Source organism: Perca fluviatilis, chromosome 13, assembly GCF_010015445.1.
Source record: "Perca fluviatilis chromosome 13, GENO_Pfluv_1.0, whole genome shotgun sequence".
Lineage (NCBI taxonomy): Eukaryota > Metazoa > Chordata > Actinopteri > Perciformes > Percidae > Perca > Perca fluviatilis.
In genome coordinates, this window is record NC_053124.1 from 1,187,203 (window position 1) to 1,214,346 (window position 27,144).

Below are 27,144 nucleotides of genomic sequence, written 5' to 3' on the forward strand. Positions count from 1 at the left end.
GAAAAGAAAAGAAAAGAAAAGAAGAACGTGATTCTCTTCAACCTTTTAAATGCTTAATCTACTTTAGATTGCCAAATTATTTGGAATATCAGGCCTGAAAACAGGACAGTCTAAACCCGGCGCTTCTCTAGACATAGCACCTTCGAGATTCAAACGTGCTATATTTAGTTTAATTTAATTACATTTTTAGTATCCATAGATTACATTTTCTAACATTCTATATCGAATTGATAAAATCACACCTGATGGATTTCAGCCCACTGCCAACAGGTGTAATCACTTAAAAAAACTGAATTCTTTTGCGTTAAAACGCCGGTAAGAATTGTATCAAATGATTTTCCTAATGTAATGCCGCACATTATAAACCTTTTTAAAGCTTTTATTTGGGGGGGGGCAGGATGTATTGCAGCCTATATCTGCGATGGGTTCATATGTAAATGTGTGTGACTCCCTTTATCTAAAAACTGACACACAAAGTTAAAACACACAGCTGGAGGACGTGGAGCTGTCCAAGGTGCTGAACGCATTCAAACCCACTTTTCCTTTAAATATAGCCTACAAAAAGAACCAAACCAGGCCTAAGAATAATATTATGGCCGACATTTTAATTGAAAACATAGATTTTAAATGGACTTTTGAAATTGAAAACAAATGTTTCAAGCCGAAGTTGTATTGTTTGACATTTTTTTGACACCATTCTATGCTTGTCACAGTTTCGCATGCAGAGTCCAAATTCCGGCCACTCCTCTTGAAATATTTCTCCTGACACCCTCTGTGCTCTCGTTCTGAATTCAATTCTCAAGCCTGGTAATTTATAGAAATCAAAGACAAGCATTCATTCATTGTAAAAATAAAAAATCCTACAGTCGAGGGAAAGGTGTGTGTGTTTTTATAAATACAGCGCACGTCGATGAAATCCACTCGCCTTCTCCAATAAATCCTGTTCGCCGTGTTATCTGTGTAGCTGGAAAGAAAGCACACACACACACACACACACACACACACACACACACACACACACACACACACACACACACACACACACACACACACACACACACACACACACACACACACACACACACACACACACACACAAAGCCATCCCGCCGAGTAAACCGAGTTTATTGTGCAGCCCGTTAACTCTCAGCCTTATCCACAGCAGCGGGGATTAGAGCCCAACTTTGATGCTTTTATTTCGTGTTAAAGGCTCTTGTCTCTGCTTAAGCCTCTTGTCTGAGAGCCGCGCCTTGACCCCGATAACACACAGCCCAGCCCAGGTAGACAGGCAGTACAGTATATACCACAGCGCGGGTCTATCACCTATGGGTCACTATTTAATTAACACGCCACTAATATTCCTGTACAGCAGAAATCCATCTCGGCTTATCATGATTTGTGTTCATACTTTATTGTAATGGAACGTGTATACATTTAATTCTGAGCAGTTTACACGGATAAAAGGTTTAAGGTGTTGTGTTCAATTCGGCTTATTGCTTTACACTTTTCACATCGTCATAAAGCTGTAATTCATAATCAAACTGTAGAGCATCCTTTCATATTCAATATAATTTGAATACTATATTTTGTTTTACATGATTTGATATGATATGTATTGATATGTATATTAATGAGATAGTATGTGTTGTGTGGTTAGGTTACCACATATCTCCTGTTAAGAAAGAGGATGGGAGGAATTTTAGAAAGCAGATATTCTGGAATTTACCGTTGTTTGATTCGGCCTTTTTGCTTTCATTCTTATAAATACTGCTGTCATTTAAATGTTTACTGATCTTTTATATGCTTAATCTTTCTTTCACTTTAATCTCTGTTTGGTTTGGATTTTTTATTTTATTTTTTTACATATTTGACACATACTTTAACAGCAGCCTACCACATTATGCTGCTCCTCCTTATTTACTCTAATATTATTTGTATACTCTTTTATCCTTGTTGTATTATTATTTGCTGCTGTAGTGACTCTTTTCTGCAGAGGGGATCATTACATTTAATCTCATCAGTTTCTTCCTGTAGTCACATATATGAACTCAAACGACACAGGGGATTTTAGGATTTGAGCCATTTTGACACTGCTGACAATGGTTTTAAAAAAATAAGAATAAAAAATAGGCAGATGTGGTTCTGTTTGGGCCTTGGTGCAGCATTGTGACTTGAAGTCACTCCCCCTCTCCCTCCTCTCTCCCCTGGGAGTAACAGATGTGGTGGACCACTGGCAACGGTCGTAGACAGTCGCAGCAGTCACATTAAAGTGTGATTATCAAACGCTGCAAATGGGGCCTGCAGTGTCAAGCGCTCCGCACGCTGGGGACCGAAGAAAGTCCCGCTGAGATCTCTACAGCACAGCTCACACAGTGTGAACACCTCTCAGCCCCCTCCCCGACCCACCTCATAATAAATTAGCTCATAATAATAAAACATGCAATATGTTTTCATGGGGCTCTTTGAAGTTGAAATCAAGAGCGGGCTAGTATTAATTAAATTACTATACATTCGCACAAATACCCACATGCAGCACCACACTATACACACATACACACACACACACACACACACACACACACACACACACACACACACACACACACACACACACACACACACACACACACACACACACACACAGACATAGGCTACACACACTCAGACTAGTGCATTGTCAAGGGGAAGTTGTGGAGTGTTGTGTTTTTCCAGCCCAGATGTCGACTAAGTGAACATTTCTTTGGAACAGTTCCTTGTTTGTTCCAACCTTTGTGCTACTTAGCTCTTAAAGCAGCATGGAGGCGTCACTTTAGAGCTATTCAAGCCCGGCTGCTGGAGAGAGCCAAGTACAAAAGGGCTGAGAGTTCAGTCTCGGAGAGCAACACTGCAATTTCCCCGCCGCCGCCACCACCGCTGCTGTCTCAGTGGCCTCGGCCCAGTCAGCCAGCTGTGTTACAGTCACCGCCGCCTGACAAGTGGTCCCCAGCGGGGGCAAATGCTTTCATACACCATAGGGGGCTCCCAATGGTGTATGAAATTTTATTTTTAATTTTATTTTTATTTCTTTATTTTTTTAATTTTTATTTCTATCTTTATTTTTAATTTAATACATACTGTGTACATATACTTATACTTATATTGTTTATACCTATACTTACATTGTTTAATTTTCCATTTAGAGAATGTGTGATGTGCACCAACAACACTAAAACAAATTCCTTGTATGTGTTAAAAAACGTACTTGGCAATAAAAAACCCTTTCTGAAAAAAAAACCTTTCTTTCTGAAAGAGGAGATCCAGGGATGCATGAGGGACTCCAGGGGACATCAACAATGGGTCATTCTTCTAATAATTTCAGATGAAACTAAATAGTAAAACTAGACATTTTTACACATTTAACATTCAGCGCATATGCCTATTATACATTTAAGTAAGTATATATTTATAAGGAATGGCAGTAGGGAAATGGCAAAGATTAGTTTGAAGTCATTTACAGAGCTCTGACAGGTTGATTTTTACATTAATAACCCATCCTTAACAAAAATGCTTCTTAATTTCATGTGTTTTCAAAAAATCCTCAGATTTGGTTTGAATCTCAAATGTCGATTGTCATCAGCTTTAAATGTCCAGTTGGGTTTTAAAAAAAAAGTCATTTTCTTAGTCGAGCGTGATGTCTTCAAATGAAATGTTATTTCCAACCAACAGTCCAAAACCCAAAGATTCCAGTGAAGTTTCATCAATTGTCAAAAATACTTCCGGGTTAATTTTCTGTTGATTGACAAATTCATGAATCTGCTGATTTTCTGTAACCTGTTACATGTCTCAGTTTAGAATTTTTTCGTTGTGTTTCCCTCTGTTTATTTGCCTGTTATGTTATATGGCAGCCAATTCAATTTCAATTTCAATTTTATTCATAGTATCAAATCATAAGTTATCTCAAGACAGATAGAGTAGGTCTAGACCACACTCTATCATTTACAAAGGCCCAACAATTCCAGAATTCTAGAACTGAAATGTGGATTTGATATAATGAAGTCAACAAAAAATAAGAATTTCAAAGAATAAGGAATTATGTCAAAAATCGAAGTATAATTGAAACTGAGGTTTTTGGCGTGAAGCCGACCTTTGACCTCTCATCATGGTGCTGCTGTGAGTCTAGGCGGGAAGATTTATGGTGCGCAACTTTGGAATTGCCATGTCAAGGTGACTCTGTCTTGTTGTAGCGCTTCCTGCTGGATGAACTGTAACCTGTGTGATCCTGCCTGTGAGTCCTGGGCTGTGTGATGAGACCCCAGCCCCCCCAGGGCGCCCGCTCGCTCCCACAAACAGCCAAAACAACACTTGCCCTTGGTGTTTGGCCATAAAGTCAATGATAATAGCACCTACTGCGGTGTCTGGAATCGGCACTTTGGGGCTCTTGGTTATTTTTCTCTGTATGCATCATGGCAGTGATGACTATTCAGATCTAGAGGGGGGGGGCGGGGGGGAGTGAGGGGAATCTGCCTCGGATTTGGATCTTTCAGTGTTTAATTGGAGAGGAATCTCAAATATTCCCAGAACAATCACCCAGTCTGACTTTGTAGCCTGAATGTCATCTGTGTGTGTGTGTGTGAGTGTGTGTGTTTGCGCGCATGCACGTGTGTCTGTGTGTGCATATGTGTGTGTGTGAGTGTATGTGTGCGTGTGTGTTTGTGTATGTGTGAGTGAGTGTGTGTGTCTGTGTGCGTGAGTGTGTGTGTGTGTGTGTGTGTGTGTTGTGCGTGTGCGTGTGTGTGTGTGTGCGCGAGTGTGAGTGTGTGTGTGTGAGGAAGAGAGATGAATCTCAAATATTCCCAGAACAACCACCCAGTCTGACTTTGTAGCCTGAATGTCATCAGTGTGTGTGTGTGTGTGTGTGTACGTGTGCGTGCACGTTTGTTTGTCTGTGCGTGCGTGTATGTGCATATGTGTGTGTGATGTGTGTGTGCATGTGTGTTTGTGAATGAGTGCGTGTGTCTGTGTGTATGCGTGAGTATGCGTGTGTGTGTGTGCGTGCGTGCGTGTGTGAGTGTGTGTGTGTTTGTGAGTGCATGTGTGTTTGTGAGTGTGTGTGTGTGTGTGTGCATGTGTGTGTGTGTGTGTGTGTGCATGTGTGTTTGTGTGTGTGTGTGTGTGTGTGTGTGTGTGTGTGTGAGCCCATGTTTGAGGCGGCAGGCGGCTGTGATTAATGACCACAGCCTCTCTATTCTCTCCTCTACGCGCTGCTCCAGATTTTCAATTGCGTTCACAGTTCAGAGGTCAAAGCTGGAGCTGATCGTTGAAGAGAGTTGTTCTCAAAAAAAACAGCCCGGGCTCACGACCCCGGTTTGATCCTGAGGGAAGCTCGCCACCTTGCTTCTACTCTCCACATAGAGCAATCCGTTTATGGCCAAGAGCGTGGCACCTTGATAGCAGCACTTTGAAGCAGAGAGCGAGCGGTGGAGAGAAGTGTCTCTGAGGCGACTAGATAACCCCGTCCAACCTGCTTTACATCTCCAGGTACTCCTTCAGAGTCCGCCGAGTGCTCGCCTCGGCACAGCTCGAGTGATAGCAGACCTCTCCAACACTCTACTGATATCTGCACTCACATTTGAAGATTTTACATTTTTTTAAGGCGCCTGCATTCTTTTTCACGACTTATCCTGTTTCATGAACATTTAACAAGCAGTAGACGGGTGTTTAAAATGTAGTTGCACTGTTTTCATACGATTGTTTGAAGCCGCACTTATCAATATTTTTTTATATAAACAATACATAAAATGATATGTGTAATGGGAAAGGGGTCATTTTTACTGAAGAGAATTAGGGCCACATGTGAAAAAATATATTTGAGTTCTGAGTTTAAAGTCTGACTTTAAACTCAGAACTCAAATACATTTTTTCAGATGTGGCCCTAAGTCTCTTCTGTACATTTTTGGTGACTAACCCAGAGAATGTCTGTGCTTCCCCTGGACTTGCGCAGCCTTAGCATCTGTCAGCGTATTGTTCAACCAGCAGACAGACCACACCAAAGTTTTAATAAAGATATCTTTCTCAGGATTTGGTGGAGACCAAACAGGGCAAAAAGAAGGGTGAATACTTACATTCCTCAGGTGTCCATATTAAACTGGGCCTACAATTATGTGTATGTAAATGTAAATACAAACTGGACAATTGTCCTATTAACTCACATTGTAGCTTGTTTCTCCGCTGCCGACTGCAGTGATCTCTCTTAATAACTGGACCAATGTCAAAGATTGTTGTTTCCATCAGTCATTTAGACACAAACACATAGGAACATAGGGTCCAGGTTGAAAAAAACAGTAGTTGTCCATTAAGGGGTCCTTGGCTTGAACATTGGAGAGACCCCTGGTATAGAGAATACAGCCAGCAAATATGTCACATGCTACTTCTTCATTGAAGTACAGTAGGTGGAAAGTAGGATCTGACAGAGTACATGGTGTGGTAGCATTCCAAGCACACAACTAGATAAAAGAACACAGGAAAATCATCTCCTATAAGGTGACATCATGCCCCAATTTTAATAAAAAGATGATTTTGAGAATTTAAAATCACAGTAAAATATTGAAGTCATTTTCGAATTATATTTACAGTGATGTTCAGATAATTAAAAAAGCGTTGTCAAATGTCAAGTAGGCTGTAAGCTTAACAGATTGATTGGAATGGCTTCATTTACAAAAGTGAAATTCTGGCAGATCAATCCGTGGTCATGTTGTGCCTCTAGACAGTGAAAAATACCCCTTTTAGTGTGATCTTTTATTAAATCCTGCTCAAAACTACAAAATGAGTTTTTCTTCCCCCTCATTGACTTTTAGTTTTCTTTTTTTTAAGTCTTAACTAGTACAGGCATTTCTATTATATTGTTATAGATAGGATAAGATATAAAAAAATCCCTGAAATTAGAGAAACTCCTGTTATATAGACTTTTTCTATTTTAACAGAAATGTGTCTTAAAGGATGAAATTGAGACTAATGACTTGAGCTTTTTAATAGTGCATGACCAAGGCGCATAATGTCCATATATTGAGGAGATAAGTGTTTCAGTTCCAGTTGCTCAGGCTGAAGTTAGTCATTAACTGTGGTGAAATCATTCTGTACATTTTACACTGTCGGTGCTCTGCTACTGAATGGAGACAATGCAGCCGGTCGGTGGGTCTGGAGTTGTATAGTGATGGATTGCCTTGCTTTCTAACCTGATGATAGGCTTGGTTGACCAGTGAAACCGAGCAGGCGGAGATGTTGCGCTCTGAAATAGTGGAAATGGAGAGGAGGAGGAGGAGGAGGAAGCCTCCCTCCACTGCGTCGGCAGTGATGGATCTGCCATTTGAGCTGCCGTCTGCGGCACAGTCCGACAGTCACGCCACACGCTGATGGGAATTACCAGCCATGTCCGTTATCTTCTGCTTTAGATCTTTCCATCCGGTTAGGTTACAATGACTGGCCATGCGGGTGCTGTCGCCCCACTCCAGAGACATGAATGGATGACTTTAGAAAAAAATCAATGAGTGATGAACATTTATGTGAGCACTCCCATCCAAGGTTTAGACCCATATATTGGTTGACTATTTCTGTAGGAGAGAAAGCATTGCAGTGGACTGTGGAAGGATTTTACATAAGGGTGTAAAACCTGCAATGAACCAAGCTAGATAAATAGCTCAGTCAAATGTTTTCAAATTAGCCTTTTTTTTATTTCCTGAAAAACAACTGTTTCGGACATACATGGTTTTCGCCCGACAGCGACGAAATTCAAACACCATTACTGTATTTGTGAGACATTATAATTACAATTTTGTCTAATCCTCCTATAGTCTCTCTTCAGGGAAACTGGGGCCTGTTATACAGAGCTAACTTTGGGCTTAATTGGTCTCACGAAGCTATCTCAATTTCAAACTGAGCTCTGTTGCCATGGTAACTAATCTCGCAGACCCAACCAGTACTGGATAAGTTTTTGTTCAGCCTTACATCCTCTAACTGTATCAGTGTTTCAATTATATCATCAACAAAAATAAAATGTACTGTTATTAATAACATATTAATTGCAGCCAAATGATTTCATATTATTCCATCACTGCTGCCTCAGAATATGGAGTGACTTCATTGTTAAGAAACCTTTTTCAAAGACTCATTTTATAGTGTGCAATTAATGTCAATGTGTGTAACTTTTTGATATTAATAAACATCCGTTTCATTCAAGCCTTTGCCAAATGAGTTGCTACAAAGCTAATTAAGACTATCAGCTCCACACAACTCTCTCTGGATTTCTCAGTATGACTATGTTCAGAGGATTGTGGCGTCCGGTTACTTTCATGCGCAGAAACTCGAGTGAAGATAATGACCTCTTCTGAAGAGTCCATCATGTTTTTTTATTCCTCCGTGTCCTCCTTGCATACCAGCAACTGCGTGGAGGAAGGGTGTGGGGGGGAGTGGGGGGGTGGGGGGGGTGCGTGATCTTGGAAGGCTTGTATCACGTGGACGCGCCAACAGTGTTGTTGTCATTACTTAGAATTCCTCATGGGGGAGACAGAAACTACACACTATAGCCTTAATGTAGTACCCTATGCACGTCTTCCTTCTGCACCGTAATAACAGGTTGGCATCAGGGTAGTCTACCAAGAGCCTGGGTCTGTCCGAGGTTTCTTCCCAAGAGGGAGTTTTTCCTCGCCACTGTCGCACTGCTTGCTCTTGAGGGAATTACTGGAACTGTTGGAATTGTTGGGGCTTTGTAAATTATAGAGTGTGGTCTAGACCTACTCTATCTGTAAAGTGTCTCGAGATAACTTATGTTATGATTTGATACTATAAATAAAATTGAATTGAATTGAAAAATAGTCTCGATTTGCCAGACCAGAAGGTCTAGTCCACACAGCATTCTGGGATGGGAGAAAAACATGATCTGGTTTATTGGCATTTCTTTAAACCAATCACAATCATCTTGGGCGGTGCTAAGGGTCGGATGGAGCCACGGTGCCTCTGTAAAATAGTCTCGGGAAGTAACTTGTTTTGGTGGAACTTACAAATGTCATTTGGAGCACTAGGGGGAGGCAGATGAACATGTTGTTGTTGTTGTTGTTGTTGTTGTTTTGGTTTTTACAGATTATCTGTCTCATGTGCTACTGTCAGGATATAGTGAGAGTTTCAGTTTTATGGTTAAGGTTTGGTTAGGTTCAGGCACAAAAACTACTTGGTCACGGTTAGGGAAAGACTGTGGGGTTGGTAGGGAACAAGATGCTGACAGTGGTCCAAATAACAATATTGCCACAATATTCAAATCACAATATTTCATCATTTATCCACCCATGGTTTTGAGGCTCTATATCATCACAGTACTTCCACTTTTGGCAATAATTGGCATGGCCACCAGAGTGTAGACGTAAATTAATTAATCCAAAAAGAACTTTCTTCCCCCAAAAGTCACATTCTTAAACAGCTCTTACTCTCCATCTGTCTCCATTTAATTCCAACCACATCTAGTATGATACCTCAAACTAATGATTGGATTTGTGGGAGTGCTGCACAGCCTGGGAGAAAGCACCACCTGACCGACTCTTAAGCCCAGTTCAGACCAAAGATTTGCGATGAGACAAGAAAAGTTGCAGCGGTCTGAACCGGCCCGTCTCAGCTCGACTCAAACCAGCTGACGGTGTCTCTGCGACTCAGCTGGTCGAGTCTCCAGAGGCTGGTTTTAGAATGTAAGGGATGTTAACTGTATCAACAGCCACTAGAGAAGTCTGCTGGTAAAGTCAACTATAAACTATAGAAATAAAATGATCCATAATCCATTTTATTTGTATGTTACAAACAACTGGTTGAAATGGCAGAGTTTTAGACGGAGCCTCAACGACCGATAGCACGGTAACGTTACATGGTGGAGCGACCTAGAGAGAGACTGAAGACAGGGAGCGCCCAGCGGCGTTAGAACAAAGCCGTGAATCAGAGAAATAAAACATGTTTTCGCCGATTCATCACTAGAAGTGTAACTGTAGCCAACATCTCAATATCACTAACGTTATCCACGTTCACATTTAGACGAAACAAATGATATATCCAGCTATAAAAAAGCCTAAAAGTAGGAAATTACAACAGAAGTACAACGAGGCGTTGTTATGGAGATGATACACCGTCTCGTCTCATCTCATGGTGTGAACTGGCAGCTTTCGGAGCGCTGCAGACCGGCTCGTTGCAAGAAGTTGTAAGTTTCAACTCGTCTCGCCGTGAATCTTTGGTCTGAACTGGGCTTTACTGGCGGCTCTGGGAACATTTAACATTCTGGCAAGCTATCTGCTCAGACTAGCAACTGGTGATGCTAACCAAGCACTCACATTAACCTACCAACATTGATCTAAAACATATAAAAACAGATATTATGTTGCACCACAATGTGATGTAACATACCACATAAAAAGTTACATATTTCAACAGTTTTTCACAGAGTAGGTCCTGGAAATCCAGTCACTTTGGCTGCTGTTATCAGACAAACTAAGAAGCTGCTGTAGTTGATTACTCTAAAGTGGGCTGTTTGTCAAATCCTGCAGTACTACATGTGCTAAATCTGTTCTCCTTCTCCAGTCTTCATATCAGAGCACAGCAAAATCCTGGCATTAAATCTTCAAAGCAGCAACTGTCTTCGACACCTGTGGTCCACTTTCTGACTTTGTAGTGCAAAGGCAGAGGAAGTGAGAGAAATGGGAGATGTGGAACACAACAGGGAAAGGAAAGAGGAAAGCGGAGGGAGGTGAGTGTGAGTGACTTTTATGCTCGGCCTGCTCCACAACCACAGTACTCCAATTTGTTGCCAACAGCCACATGTCTGTCAGGCTGGGCTGTTTGTGCTGCCGCTGTCACTCCGAGCAAACAAGCTGATACATAATGCAGCCGAGGAGAAGCACACTGCAAATTGTCAACACAATGTTTTTTGAAGAGGAACAAATGAAATTACATTATGGAATGTAAAAGCAGACCAACTGACAATACTTGTGAGCACAACCACATCTCCTAGAAATAACATTCATATACTACTAATTGAAGCAGCTAAAATGTTTTGAAGGAAATTGAATGTGTATGGGACAGGATTCCACTGGGATAGGTAGTTGCTGATATTCAATAAAGGTAAAAGGTACAATAGTCTTTATAAACAACGTTATATACATTCCACTTGTAGGATTGCTCCGGTGCCACCGGAAATTCCGCCTGATGTCCCTCATTTAGGCCGGATGTCCGTTGCCTTGGGCTTCCTTTGTGTTGGCATCAGATCTCTGCAGGGTAAATCCAGACAGCTAGCTAGACTATCTGTCCAATCTGAGTTTTCTGTTGCACGACTAAAACTACTTTTGAACGTACACATGTTCTACCTAAACAAGTTCCTTCCTGAGACTATTTAGCAGAGACACCGTGGCTCCGTCCGGAGCTTAGCACCGCCCAAGACGATTGTGATTGGTTTAAAGAAATGCCAATAAACCAGAGCACGTTTGCACACTAGCAGAGGCAAAGCGCAGCTCAGGTATCTCATCATCAAAAAGTGTGCAAATAAACATACATAAAAGCTAAGCAGAGGATGTGGTTTTTTTTTCATCTCAAGGTTGTGCTTTGAATGGTCAGCAGCAACCAGGGCTTTAAATTAACTTTTTAGATCACCAGCCAACACGGCTAGTTGATTTTTAAAGTTACTAGCAAATCAGATTTTCCACCAGCCACATTAATAACTGACTTTACTTTAATTTCAGCTCATTTGGTTTTGTTTGGCTCGGTTCCATTCGTCTTCTTTGTTTCAGCGTAGCTTGTAATAGATACCACGCACGCTGGGCAAGTAGCCAATGGTTGTCTGACATGTCACGACTTAGTGTTCATGGGAAATGTAGGATAAGTACTACAAGCAGTGTTGCTAGATAAAGATTACGTTTCCAAGACAAAGACACACAAAACTGTCCAAATTTCTTGGCAGAAAACAGACCAATCTGGAAAGACTTACTTTCAAACAGATGCTTTGCTTCATTCATCACTGGCCAAATTGTTAAAATTTTACCCGCCAAAGTTAATTTTTACCCGCATTTGGCGGGTGTCAATTTAAAGCCCTGGCGGCAACCAAGTTTAAAGATGGAAAGAGTTGAACATTGAGCGCAGCGCTCTGTGGCAACTTCAGTAATGCACCAACACCAAGGGTAGCGCCAATGGTGGAATTTAACTCAGTACATTTACTCAAGTACTGTACTTACGAGCAAATTTGAGGTACTTGTACTTTACTTGAATCTTTTCTTTTCATGCCACTTTCTACTGTCGCTTTTTTTAAATACATGCATGTCCCAGTACCTCCCTAGATAACTGGAGATCTCAATGTTGAACCCAGAGTTACGCCCTTGGGGCCAACACAGGAAGTGTTTCAGCTGCGTCCTTTTTACGCACATCTGACGGATGAGGACGGTTGAGATCTCAAAAGCAAAATTGAAATTTAATTTCACTTCATTTCTGGCAAATTTCTCTGTAACAATTTGTGCTTTTTCTGCATCAATTTATGATGCAAATGTCTTTATTATCTGAAGGTAATTACAGGTAATTAGTTGCAACATTCCCCCTGTTATTTATGCCTATGAAAATAACCCTGCCCTTGAAAAGCACAGCAGAGAGTACAGTGACCAGTCATTTACCAATCATAAAATTACATTTCGGTCTGAAAAGGAGGAAATAATTGCTATTATTGATTATATATGAGGTGTCATGAGTCAATCAGCACCACTGAATTAAATGGACTCCAGCTGTTTTAAATTGCTGTTATGGGTGAATTACTTTTTCAGGACACTGTTGGGCACTTCTTTTATAAAATTATGGATTGTAACTTTAATGATATCTTGAATTAATTTCACTGCAACACACACTTGGATGTAGCTTATCCTGGTTCACTGATCAATACCTCACAGCACAGAACCACGTCTCCTTTTTTCCTATTTGGAGTGAAGGGCTGTGGTGATGATGAAATAGACCAATCACAGTCCTTATCAGCACCCCATTGCTGCAAACGACAGGGCTTCATTACTTACAGCAGCCCTGGAGACTGTGGTCATATCGAGTTCCAGAATTACAATTATATTTTTTTTTGTTGCCTGTGGATGGTTTCCAGTCCCAGCGGAGGGCAGAGAAAACCGCCCAGAGGAGTGTGCGTCTGTGGCTGACAGCTGTCACTCACGTGTCAGCGGGATGAGAGTCCTGCTATAGAGAGGCGTTGCAGCGGCAAAAGGGCGAGGAGGAAAACCTTGCACTCCTCCCTTATCGCTCTTTCTCATTTACCACTCCTCTCTTGTCTCCTTGTCCAGTTATCAGGCTCTCTCTGACTTCCTATTCTCCACACTCTCTCCTCAGACTCACATAAATAACTCTTCCTATCACGCTGACCCCTCGACTTCAAACGCTCCCTTTCCTTCCTGGGGATCAGATGCACTCCTCCTTATTGTTTGCCATTTTCTAGATTTTCTCCTTCCCCTCTTATCATTCCAACTCCATCAATTGGTGCTTTTCTACCTCGGGCAGAGAAAATGAATTCCATGCAGTGTCTTGTTCAAACATGCCGTGTAAACATGCTCCCATGCATTTCCCTGTTTACTGTCAGCCCTCTCAGTTAAAGTAGAGTGAATTCAGACCTGTGCTGTAGAGGAATGAAAAAAAGAAGCTGTGTGACTTTTGCAGGGGATAGAGACACTGCAGCAGACTGGGAGACGGGGGCGGACTGAGACAAAAATTCGGCCTTGGCCATTCCATCCCTTACTGGCCTAATTTCAGACAGGGGACATTATTTGGTTTATAATTGCAACAAAAACCAGGGCATGTTAGATTATGGCACCAGCAGCATGAGGCGCATTTACAGGCTTTCATAATGAAATAATACACACAAATCAAAAAACCTTCAAATAAACGATATATCTTAGAATAGAATGGAAATGCTTGCATATTTAAAACATGTTATTACATACTTAAACACCCAAAACACCAAAGTACCAGAAGCAAGCTTTTATTTTGAAAAGACACCAGAGAGGAGGCTCCAGGCTGCAGCCGTCCAGTCTTGCATATTTGTTTCGAACTAGTGTGAAACGCCAGGGTTGCCCTATTTTTTTTTATCTTTTTTCCAGCGGCCAAAATCGGCCCAAGAGTGCATCGGCCCTTCTGGCATTCGCCAGAACTGCCAGATTGCCAGTATTCTGGGAGACGTTACGTTTCCTTAGTCAGCTACTGTTCAGACAGCATCACCTTGTGTACGGCACACACTGCTGTCATGTGCCTGTTTGTCTGCTAACATAAAGCCTGTTTGGTTTCTCTATCAGTGTTTTGTCAGTGTATCAGCTTATGCTGCAGGATAGGACAGATATGCAGCTCATGTGCAGGCCAAATTCCATCAAGTGTTCTGCTTGTGCGTGCATCACAACTCCATCACAGGCAGTTGAATTATCAGCAGCTGTTTTGCATTCATTTGCTTTTAACCCTTGTGTTGTCTTCCATTCGACCATGCATCGTCCTCCCTGGTCAAAACTGAAAATCAGCGGCTGGGTTAGCTCAGTTGGTAGAGCAGGCGCACATATATAGAGGTTTACTCCTCGACGGCTGTGGATTCGACTCCGCCCTGGGGCCCTTTGCTGCATGTCATTCCCCCCTCTCTCTCCCCTTTCTTCTGCTGTCATATCAAAAGAAATGCCTGAAAAAATTATCTTTAAAAAAACAACTGAAAATCACTTTTTCTAACGCTTTTGTCTCTTTTGGAACTCTTTTCAATGTTTTTGGCACTTTTTTGACGTTTAACGCTTCTTTTCACTACCTACTAACTAATTAATGGTCAATAAACCTCATTTATAGGAAATTATACCTAATTCTTAGTTACATTTTTTTAGACTAATATTAAAGGAAGGATAATCACAGAATGGCATATGTCAACGTTCAGTCTGGATACTGTTTAATTTTTTTTTTTTCAAATGCTAAAAAATTGAACAAAATTCACACACAAAATTCAATGAAAGTAGAGATTTTTGTTGTGCTTGCGAAGTGCGTTGTATGGAATAATCCACGTTATTTTTGGGTAATCAAAATTAGGTAGTTAAAAAGAAACCCATATTTCTGATATAGACATTAAGACAACGGATCAAATTTGACCCGAAGACAACACAAGGGTTAAGGGGGTTGAATTTTTGCTCTGAGTTGAACAGAGATCAGGATATTTACTGTGGTTTCAACAAAATAATCCTAACTCAAGGCCCACTCACTAGCTCTTTTCAGAGATTTCAACTGCTTTCAGAGATGGTTAGGGAAGTATGGTAACTAGGGCTGTCAATCAATTAAACTGTTAAATTGCGATTAATTGCATGATTGTGCATAGTTAACACGCAATTAATCGTAAATAATCGCACATTTGATCTATTCTTAAAGCACAAATTAAACACTTAAATGAATAAAGGGGACTTTAATGTCCCTATCCACAGCACTTAACGAAAACTCACTCTTAAAGCTAGTTCACCTGTTACTTTCTTTATTTCCTTCCTCCAAAACAGCCAGGAGTTGAGTTTTCATTTAAACTAAATTATGAGTGGTGTGTTAACCGCGTGCCAAATTAACCAGAGCACACAAGGCCATGGAAAGAAGGAACTGAATGGGTGGAATGATTTGGACAAGGCTAATGATCACCTGGATTATGAAAGTAATGTGACATTACCATGTGACCCAATACAGGACAGAATAATAGTTAACCGTAATGCTGTCACCACCTCTTTTAAAAAGCTGAACAGAAAGAAGGCCAGTGGGCCTGATGGTATTTCACCTTTTATTCTGAAAACATTTTCGGATGAGCTGACTGTGGCTTGGAACCCTCTATTCCAACTCTCTGTCGATACATGTACCATCCCTACTATTTGGAAGACATCTGTTGTCATTCCTGTGCCTAAAAAACCCTGCCCACAGCATCATCGTGATTATAGACCAGTAGCGCTGACATCAGTAGTGATGAAATCATTAGAATGTATTATGGTTGGTAATTTAAGGAGTGAGGTACAGCATCTCTTGGACCCTTACCAATTTGCCTATAATAATGGCAACTCTATTCTTTGTGATACTCTGAACATGCTTGAGGTGCCTTGAGGTGCCCCTCAAGGCTGTGTAGGCTCTCCCTTACTTTTTATAATATACACAAATGATTGTAGAAACATCTATAGGAATAACCACATTATTAAATTTTCAGATGATACGGCCATACTTAGTCTACTTACAAAAGACTCAGACATTGCTATCTATAAACAGAAGATAGAGGAGGTAGTGAACAGGCATAACCTGCCGCTTAATGTAAATAAAACCAAAGAAATTATTTTTGACCCGAGGTCTATAGGAGATCACAGCACACTCCAAATTGAAGCTGTACTTGTTGAGCAGGTAACAAAACTTAAGTATTTAGGCATACACTTAGACTGTCAGTTGCAGTGGTCCCATCAAGTGGAGTATGTTTGCCCAAAGATATGGCAGCGTCTATATTTTTAAGACGACTTAGAGTTCATGGAGTGGACAATATATATATATATATGTAAATTTTCATTATATCTTTTAATGGGACAACACTGAAGAAATTACACTTTGCTACAATGTAAAGTATTAAGCGTACAGCTTGTATAACAGTGTAAATGTGCTGTCCCCTCAAAATAACTCAACACACAGCCATTAATGTCTAAACCGCTGGAAACTAAAGTCAGTACACCCCTATGTTAGAATCCCATAGAGGCAAGCAGATGTTTATTTTTAAAGGCCAGTTATTTCATGGATCCAGGATACTATGCATCCTGATAAAGTTCCCTTGGCCTTTGGAATTAAAATAGCCCCCCATCATCACATACCCTTCACCATACCTAGAGATTGGCATGGGGTACTTTCCATAAGATCATCTCTCAATGCAAATCAAACCAGCTGTTAGGCTAACCGACATAAAACCATGCCAATCTCTGAACACTGTCGTAAAAACGTTACTCTCCCCCCCTCCCATTTTCTCACTCTGGTCATGTGCATTTGTTTGCGAACGCACGGAGCGGTGTCCACTGAGGTTTTTCTCTCCCGGGTCAGTAACATTATTCTTTTTTCCTACAACGGCCTTAGAATGCTGTCGGAGCAGAAGCAACTTGCGTTTGCCAACATCAAGCTGACAAGAAACTCTGTGGCAGAGAAAGTTTCTAATCAAAGATACTTACAAGTGCAACAGCAAGAACGCCAGGTCAGCATCGGATTTGCAGGCTTCTGTTTGTCTCAGTCCTCGTGTCTGACTCCTCTCTCGGTCAGTCTGCCGTTTCCTCTTTCTCTGTTCCTCCGACAATGCTTTCCTAGCTTTCTGCTTCTTTTTAGCTGGCTCAGCCATGATGATATGTATGTGTGCAGTGCCGTGAAGCAATTCGTTACATCGCGAGACCTGATATCACGCCATACTTCCTGACGCTGAGGAGGCTCGCCGGCCCAAAGTTGCAAGGGTGGTTTTTCAGCTCACAGGCGCTAGGGGGAAGTGATACGACCACCATTCAATCCGAAAAAAGTGATATAACCATTCCAATGACTCCGAAGCTGTTCAGTTAAGGTAAATTAAGCTAAAAAAACTGCATAGTTCCCCTTTAAAAATCCACATCATGAACTAACCACAGACACTTGCCTGAATCACGGACTCACAGCACTGGAAAGGATGTTTGGCGTTATTTTAAACGAACGGAAAACACTGATATTTGAAACTGCCAATTAGATAAATGTACTTATTAATCGAAGGTCGAGCACCTCTTTATGGCACATTTTTCTTGAAATCAACCATGTCTTTTAAACTAACCTAAATAAATTCATTTAAATAACAATTTTCTATTAGATTAAAGACTTTCTTTTTCTCTCCAGGAAATGTCCTGGGAAATTAAGAAGAAATTACAGCCCAGTAAAATAAACCATTAGTGTTTCTCCTAACATGAAGCTCTAAAGTTTTTGCTGAACTACAAACAGTCAAATTTAAATAAGTACATAATAATAATAAAGTACTCTCTTAAGTATTTAACAGGCTGCTAAAAATTCCAAATCCCAGAACAAATGCCGAGGTAATGACTAGTGCAGGAATGTAACTAAGTACATTTACTACATTTACTTTACTAAATAATATACTTAAAGTGACTGTGACTGATATGTAACTTTTTAATGTTTCTAAAGCTCTATCATTTTGCATACACTAAACGGTCTTAAATGACCTATAACAGCAAACGAGACTAACAGTGAAAAGAACGCTATTTTTATAGAGTTTTTGGTAAGGCCTCTGCCCAGGTCCGATTTTTCCCGCAAAGTCACAGAATGATTTTCGGCAGGTAGACGACAGTAACACATTCTGACGGGTCACAGATTTATTTGTAACACCGGAAAAGCCTGTGTTAGTGTATGCCAGCGGAGCCAGGTATAAGGAAGCAGGAGATGCCCTTATATGGGCCTAATTGTTTTTTTATGTAATTTTAGAAGTTGTCTATTGTAGTTATGGCTGATACTGGGGCAGCACCATCACAGGAAAGAAGGAAATTAACGAAGAACAACTAAAAGATAAAAGGGAAAGGGAAAGACAACGATAACGTGAGTCAACATCGGTCAGGCTTTCAACAGATGGAGACAATTACAGGATTGTAAATGATTGAAAACCCTGAATTGGCCCTCAGGTATGTAATATGTCTATTTCATTCATAAAATAACTTTACAGTGCGCGATGTGATTGTACGTCAGTAGCCCACATATAATTACGTCCCCCTTCCATTTAGCCGGACGTTTTCCCTTTACTCTGTGTTTGTGTTGGCCTACTATTTTCTTTCCCCCTGTCCCCCTGTAACGATACTTGTGTAAAGCATCCTTGGGTCTCATGAAATGCGCTACATTATTCTAAGTTATTATTACGTTGGTTGCTACAACAAACTCTTAATGCTTTGGCTCGTGACAGTGATATCCGGTTTAGCTCACGAGACATCCAAAGTAGACTAAGTTACCGTATGCAACACTGGAAATGCAGCGATGCATCTGTAACTTATTCTCTTATTGTAAATGAATGATTTTCTGTCGGAGCAAAACAGTCATCGTGATGACATGATCTCAAGGTAACTCTAACTCAGTAATCTAGAGTGGGCAATTAAGCACCATAAAGAAAATACCTTTAGACAGCAGGTGTGGTAAAAACACTACCGCTTTAGTCCAAAGGGGTCGCTAGAATCAACACAGACTGAAAGTTACATATAGCCACTTTAAAGTGCTCATATTATGCTCATCTTCAGGTTCATAATTGTATTTAGAGGTTATATCAGAATAACTTTACATGGTTTAATTTTCAGAAAACACCATACTTTTGTTGTACTGCACATTGCTGCAGCTCCTCTTTTCACCATGTGTGTTGAACTCTCTGTTTTAGCTACAGAGTGAGGCATCACACTTCTGTTCCATCTTTGTTGGGAGTCGCACATACACAGTACCTAGGTAAGGACTACTAGCCAGTCAGAAGCAGAGTATGAGGGCGTGCCCTGACAGTACCTAGGTAAGGACTACTAGCCAGTCAGAAGCAGAGTATGAGGGCGTGCCCTGACAGTACCTAGGTAAGGACTACTAGCCAGTCAGAAGCAGAGTATGAGGGCGTGCCCTGACAGTACCTAGGTAAGCACTGCTAGCCAGTCAGAAGCAGAGTATGAGGGCGTGCCATGCTAGCAGCTAGGCAAGCATTATAACGTGTGTTACAAAGTGACTCACGTTTGTCTCTGAAGTAAAGGCTGGACTACAATAGAGCTTTTTGGAGCAGTTTGTGAACATCTATTATACTTAAGTCCATTTGGGGGGGGACTTTGAGCTTTTTCACTTTGTAAACCTATAACATGCACAAAAAAGATATATAACACAATAAAGGAAAGGGAAAAAGCCAAAAAGCATAATATGAACACTTTAACTACAAATGTTGAGGTACTTGTACTTTACTTACTTACTTTTACTTTCTTTTCATACCACTTTCTACTTCTACTCAACTACATTTCAGAGAGAAATATTGTACTTTTTACTCCAGTATGTTGTATTTGTATTTGTGCTTTTTGTGGGACTGCAGATGTAAATGTAAGGCTAACTCTGGTGCAATGCATCAAATGGTCACATTTATGTTTTAATTGCAGATTGTCCCTTACAAATAAAATTGAAACTTTAAACTTGACTACATTCATCTGACTGATTTAGTTACTAGTTACTATACACATTAAGATTTATTGCACACAAAAACACGTTTTATAGTTAATTAAACTACCCAACAATATAAGGCCTACAAGTCGAGCTGAAATGATAGATGATTAAACACACTGTTTGGATCGTTTCCAGTTTCTAAAATGGGAGGATCTTTCTTCATTGACTACTTTTAATACTTTAAGTACATATTCCTGATGATACTAACATACTTTTACTTAAGTAACATTTTCCATGCAGGACTTTTACTTGTAACAGAGTATTTTTACAATGTGGTATTAGTACTTTTACTTAGGTAAAGGATCTGAGTACTTCTTCCACCAATAGGTCATGACTATGGGAGCTATTGTCCTGTTAGTGAAGTTGTCAGAGGTGAACCAAAAGTTGCTGTTAGGCCCTGGAAACAGGTGTGTTACAGAGTCTCCCCAACGCCTCTCACTCTGTGTATGCTCTGGCATTTATCAAATCAATTACTGCTGATGGGAGTTCCTCCTAACAGGTAGTGAGGTGTCTCAGCACTAATTCATCCTGTCGCTTTGATGGATTGGCTTTGCTCTCTGAGCATCGGGCCTGCAGCTCGCGGGGGGGGGTTGGGGGGGGAGCAGACCATCTATCAGGCCTCACAAGCCGTTACTTAAAACATTAGCTGCTCAGGAGGACGCAGACGTGCAGCTCTGCCATGATGATGGACAAGAGATTTCTGTGACTGCGGCTGTGGGTTTTGGGGGCGGACAGAGACGGACAGTCAGAGAGAGACACCCTCGGATCAGCCAGTGCCGGAGAAGTTTCTCTGATTAGCTGTGAAGCAGTGGGAATACATGTATGAACCATGAAGGGGCATTCAGGTCCCACACTGTTCCCAAGTGCAAAGTGAAAACGTTTGAGTTTCTAATCTTGCAGCTGTTAGAACAAACTCCCAAAAGATCGTAGTCTTACATCTTTAAAGCATCAGTTTAAAACGCTACTTTTTAACCTAGTTTTTGACTTGAGTGCTTTTGGCATTATTATATATTGTCGTATTTTATTACAATTATTTAGTTTTTTTTTCTCTCACTCAAAGTTCTTCTTCTATCCTGACATATGCCTTCATTTATAAATTGTTGTTCACTTTTGAATTGTTTTTGCAAATGCTATATGGTTGAAATAGCAATACTATGATATCCATCAACAATATGTTATTAATTCAATTCAATTCAATTCAATTCAATTCAATTCAATTCAATTACATTGATTATCTTACTTTATGTGTCTTCTGTGCATCTGCACATCCAGTAATGTTTCCTGAACACTTTTTTTTTCAGAAACATAACTATATTACCTGTAACTGTACACATTACCTGAATATGACATACTTGATATATATATTTATAAAGTCACATACCTACCTGTGTATGGTAAATTTATTTATATACTCACATACATATAATACATACACATACATATAATACATACTGTACATACATACTATATAGAACTGTATACTTCATACCTTGCATATTTTTCAGCACAAAGCTTATGCACAACAATTCGTATGAAATCCTACAAAATTACAGCGACCATGGGCCGGCCAATTATGTGATGACATTACATGACAGTTAACGTTTAACGGTCTTTACAGTAGAGCCCGACCGATAAAGGATTTTTAAGGCCGATATTGAGACAAATATTTGGTGATTTAATAATCCGATATATCCGATATCCGATATATCGGCCGATATATATTTAAATAAATATCCAGAAATGCGTAACAAAACATAAACAGATTTCCTATTTGTAGTTATTTATGAGTCCTCACTAAAATAATATGATAATACAGTTTAAAAATAAACTTCTGATAAATAAAATAAATAAAAGATATATTAAGATATGAAACACAATAACAAATTAAAGCTGCAAGCAGCTTTGGACGGGCCTTCGCGCCTTCTTGCGCGCCGGGTAACTGGCGGACACCGCTCCATGCGCCCGTGTATTTGCGCGACCGTCGGACATCACAAACCGTCACCAATGAAAAAGGAACTCTCTGCTGAGTTCAATGATAGTCTACGTCAAACGGGTCATAAGTTATGAAAGGGGGGTGTGGCTTAAGAATAGGGTGCGGGCAAAACCATGACCAATGACAGAAGAATCTGCTGAGTTCAATGATACCTCACACAATAGTCAATTTTGAGCTTTCAATTCAATATGGCAGACTTCCTGTTGGGTTTAGGGTATGGCTCCAATGAGCTGTTTTGTATGTCTTGACATCTTACATATGTGTACCACGTTTCGTTAGTCTACGTTAAACATACTGCAGGGGCTCAATTTTTAGGGGGCACTAGCAAGCCATTTTTCACGCCTGTCCTACGAAACCCTTAAAATACATACATTTTGGTGAGTTTTTGAGTATGTTAAGCCCCTCAAAAAGGCAATTCATTTGCAGGAATAAAGAAAGGAAAAGAAGAATTCCTTCAGTTTCGATAGGGCCTTCGGCGCTGTCGGCACTCGGGCCCTAAAAAAATCAGTGTTGCCAACAGGGAGGTTGTAGAGTGCCCTCTGGTGGACAAACTATGCAACGCCAACACTCATAACATGGTTGAAGGGTGTTTCGTCTGTTTTTATTTTATTTTTTTAATATTAATTTATTGGCCATTATAAGTGACGATACTGATAGTTTGAAAAATGCCTAATATCAGCCGATTGGTCGGGCTCTACTTTAAAGTTAAGTTTAGCCGAGAAAAAGTGACTGTCCGGTCCTAAGTTTAGGCATCAACACAACTAGATAACATTAGAAAAAAGATTGTGGTTTGGGTTGAAACACTGGCCCCCTTAAGTAGTACTCCCAGGGGATGAACACCCGTTTCCTGGGTGGAAGTCTTGTGTTTTCCCCTTAACTTCTTCCCGGACACAAACTCCTCTCCCCTGCTTGACTGTGTTTTAGGACCCACCCATCCACCCAGACTTCCTCCCTATGTGGATCATAGCGCCCTTATACAGCAGCAGTCATTATGGTGCATATGGTAATAAATACGTGGAATACATATGAACTATAGTGCTCTTATGTGTACGAATGGTTCATGAGAACAGCCTGTATATTTATATAGCTTATATTCTAACATACATACTTGTAGAGAAACATGCACCATACATATGCATACATAGATGAATCTGTCAAATAAAGTGGAAATTATTATCTTACTGTCATCAATTAAACACAATCTCGAATTTTGCTTGCTTTCAAACATGAAACTGACTGTTTCAATAACAAAATGGCAGTCAAGCTGCTGTCGCAAAAAACTACACTTGTTTCCCCACATAAGAAGGTAGAGAGAAAAGACAAACATCAACCACAGGAAAAAAAAAAAGATGTTTGGGTGTGCATGAAACCAGTGTCAAAGTTCACAAAGTATAAAGTGTAAGAGTTTACACAGCCAAATCAGTCAGAATGCTACTTTAATTTCTATGTCAAGCACAGGGAAGTAAAACGGACACATGTGCCTTTGCCTTCTTCAGTTCTTACATAGGACCTGGGGAAAAGAAGACATTCTAATAGATTTGGATGTGCAAATGATAAGAAATAAAAAAATATAGAACAAGACTTTGAATCACGCTTTGGTCTGCTTTTTCACAGCACATGTGTTACAGTAAGTTAATGAATGGCAGACAAAATGTTAGACTGCAAAACGAGCATTTGGTCTCATAACTGAGACGTAAGAGCGACAGAGATGCTGCGGCTGCAATTCTTCTTCTCATAAGTAGAAACTAATTGAACCTGATCTCTGATAATGTGAACTGATGCGCTCACCACTTTCAGTCATGTAACAGTAAAGCAGGATTGTCATGAGTTACTGCTCCCAGACGGTAATAAGTAGTAAAATTACTTTTTGAGTAATGAGTCCAGCATTAAATAGAGCTGGATGCAGTATTGGTGTTGCAGAATGTCTCCTGTAGTTGCACATTCCCCAATAAAACCCCAGTTTATATCTTCGACTCAGCTGAAATTTAAAAAACTATTTGGCTCTAAGTCTCAAGTTAATGGCTCAGGCAGTAAAGCTATTCCATAAAAAAATGCATTGCAGTTAATTGAATGTGTTTGCTCTTGCAGATTTCTAACAGTCAGCATAAATGCAGAGTTTAGGCTGCAGCAGAGTAGGAGGAGAGGATGGGACAGGAAATACTGTACTGATAGTGTGTGTCCGCTCCTGAGCACCTACACACCGAGCAATCATTGACACACCCAAAGCATCTTTAACAACTTGCTGGCATGTCAGAGGAAAGCAGTAACTTCTTCCAAATATTTAACACCTGAGCATCATTCCATACAGGCCCTGTTGTGCTCGCCCGCCTGCTGTTTCTCACCAACATAAAAAGGCCCTGTCAATCATCAATCATGTACTATTATTAGTAAGACATTAGCACGAGTACCTTTAGTAATGTATTCCTCGCCCTGAAGGAACGTTTATGTATTTGACTGACTATTTTACACAAGGAAATAGTTTTAATCATTAGCCTGAGGATTGTGTCTAATGAATCATGCATTGAAATACAGCCGCTGCTCAGTTATTGCACTGTAAGAATTGCACGTTTTCCCCTCTCTCGCTGTTTATTTAGCTTGTAACGACCAACAACGAAGCAGGTGACACGCACGCACGCACGCACGCACGCACACAAACGCACTCCAGCTGAGCCCCATCAATGGCCCGTAGTGGGGAATGGAATTGGCTCTCTAATCCACCCCTTTTTAAAAAGTAAGGCAAGGCAGCTTTATTTATATAGCACATTTCAGCAAAAGGGCAATTCAAAGTGCTTTCCATAAAACATGAAAGAGCAGTTAGAAAACAGGACTCAATCCTCAATGGCTATGAGCAGCTCTCAGTCAGCAGGAGAAATAGCCTGTACAGCTAATACTAGAGCTGCTCAAATGACTGTGAAATACTTTGTCAAATCCAGCAGTTTAACGCTGTAGCGTCACATCAGACAGTTTTGTGCCACATTCAAATATAGGAGTCATTACGACTGTGCAGTGTGTGTGTGTGTGTGTGTGTGTGTGTGTGTGTGTGTGTGTGTGTGTGTGTGTTTTTTAGGGAGGAACAGGCAGGCAGAGGAACGCCTGGAATGGAAACTCATCAGCAAAATAAGAAGTTTTTGAATGAAGTTTAATTGAAACATTGACTTATTTGAAATAGTGGCAGGAAACATTTAATTTCTATAGTTGAAAATAAAATGAAATAGTGGCAGGAACAGCTTCTTTTATTCAATTTCTAAAAAAAATCTTTTAAAGCTTTAGTGCATGCATAACTTTTGTATATTAATGAATGTACGTTACATTCAAGCCATTGTCAAATGAGTTGCTACAAAGCTAATTAAGACTATCAGCTCCACACAACTCTCTCTGGATTTCTCAGTAGGACTATGTTTAGAAGATTGTGGCGTCCGGCGACTTTCACTCACAGAAACTCCAGTGAAGATAATGACCTCTTCTGAAGAGTCCATTGTGTTTTCTTTAATTCTCCGTGTCCTCCTTGGCTACTAGCAGCTGCGTGGAGGAGGGGTGGGGGTGGTGCGCGATCACGGAAGGCTTGTATCACGTGGACGCGCCGACAGTGTTGTTGTCATTACTTAGAATTCCTCATGGGGGCAACAGAAACTACACACTATAGCTTTAAGTCCCTGTTTTCTGATCTGCTCCTGTTTTAATTCCATATTAATGCAAAATTAACACCTCCCTGTTTACCATTTTGTCTTGACTAATCAGTTCTCGTTTTTGTTTTTATCGCTGCCACTAAACAGTTCATGCAAAGATGTCTTACAATAAAATCCTTAAAGCTCTAAGGGCATAAATCCTGGTAAGCTTTTAATGTGAAACATCTACAGCTGGTCTTACATGTCATTAACGGTAGAGCTGGGTGATATGGAAAAAATCTAATATCACGATATTGTTGACCAAATACAGTGAACATCGATATTGCGGCGATATTGTAAGGTTGACAATTGGTGCTTACAAAAAATATTTACACAATGAGATTTTTGATAAATAATCATCATTAATGTGTATACAATAACTAAGTGGGTAAAGGCAAATAATAGAAAAGCTAGAACAGTCAAAATTACATGACTTTACTGTAATGCAGCCTTTAAAACCAGGGACAGATAACACTTGTCATACACACTGTCATATCACGATATTACGATATTCAAAATTTAAGACGATATCCAGTCTCATATCACGATATCGATATAATATTGATATATTGCCCAGCCCTACTTAACAGTAATGGAGAAAACTTCAAAGTAGAATTAGATTTTTTGGGGGAACAATGTTTGTTTTGCACGAGTGAACAACGATTTGCCACTTAAGCTACCAGTGTGCAGGTAATTTATTTGTATATTAGATTAGTATATAAGGGCCAGCCTTTGTTTATACCGAACTGATCCAAACTATGAGAAGCATTATTGAGGTTAGCTTCACCATTATGTACTTTACATCAACATCATTTTAATTAATGCAATGATGGGAGTTCTTTTTAGATCAATACCTGTCTGATAGTTCCAAATCATAGACGAGCGTGTGATCCCTCAACTGACATTGAAGAGTAACTGTTTGTGCTGCCCTCTGGTGGTTTAGCCTCTCACCTTGCTGCAGTGATGTACAGATGTACAGCAGGGTGTGTCAGTGCACCGTGACATCACTGTTGGCTCTGGTTTCAGCTGCATTTCTGAGCACAATCAACGACACCTATTAGTGATGCTGGTTTGTCCTGGTCATCCACTTCAAGTTCCTCGACATATATTCATAGTCTCGCACTGCCAGACTTATCTCCAGTTGGCTACACTACAGATACATTCTGGCATAGGAGAAAAAGAAACGCTCTGGGTTGTTTGCATTTCTTTAAACTAATCACAATCGTCTTGGGCGGTGCTAAGCATTGGACGCAGCAACAG

General features: G+C 40.4%; 1 protein-coding gene across 1 annotated transcript in view; it reads left to right on the forward strand.

Moving 5' to 3' along the window:
• The window catches only part of nxph1 (neurexophilin 1), a 74,984-nt gene that overhangs the window by 1,530 nt on the left and 46,310 nt on the right, over positions 1–27,144 (forward strand). The window lies entirely within an intron of this gene.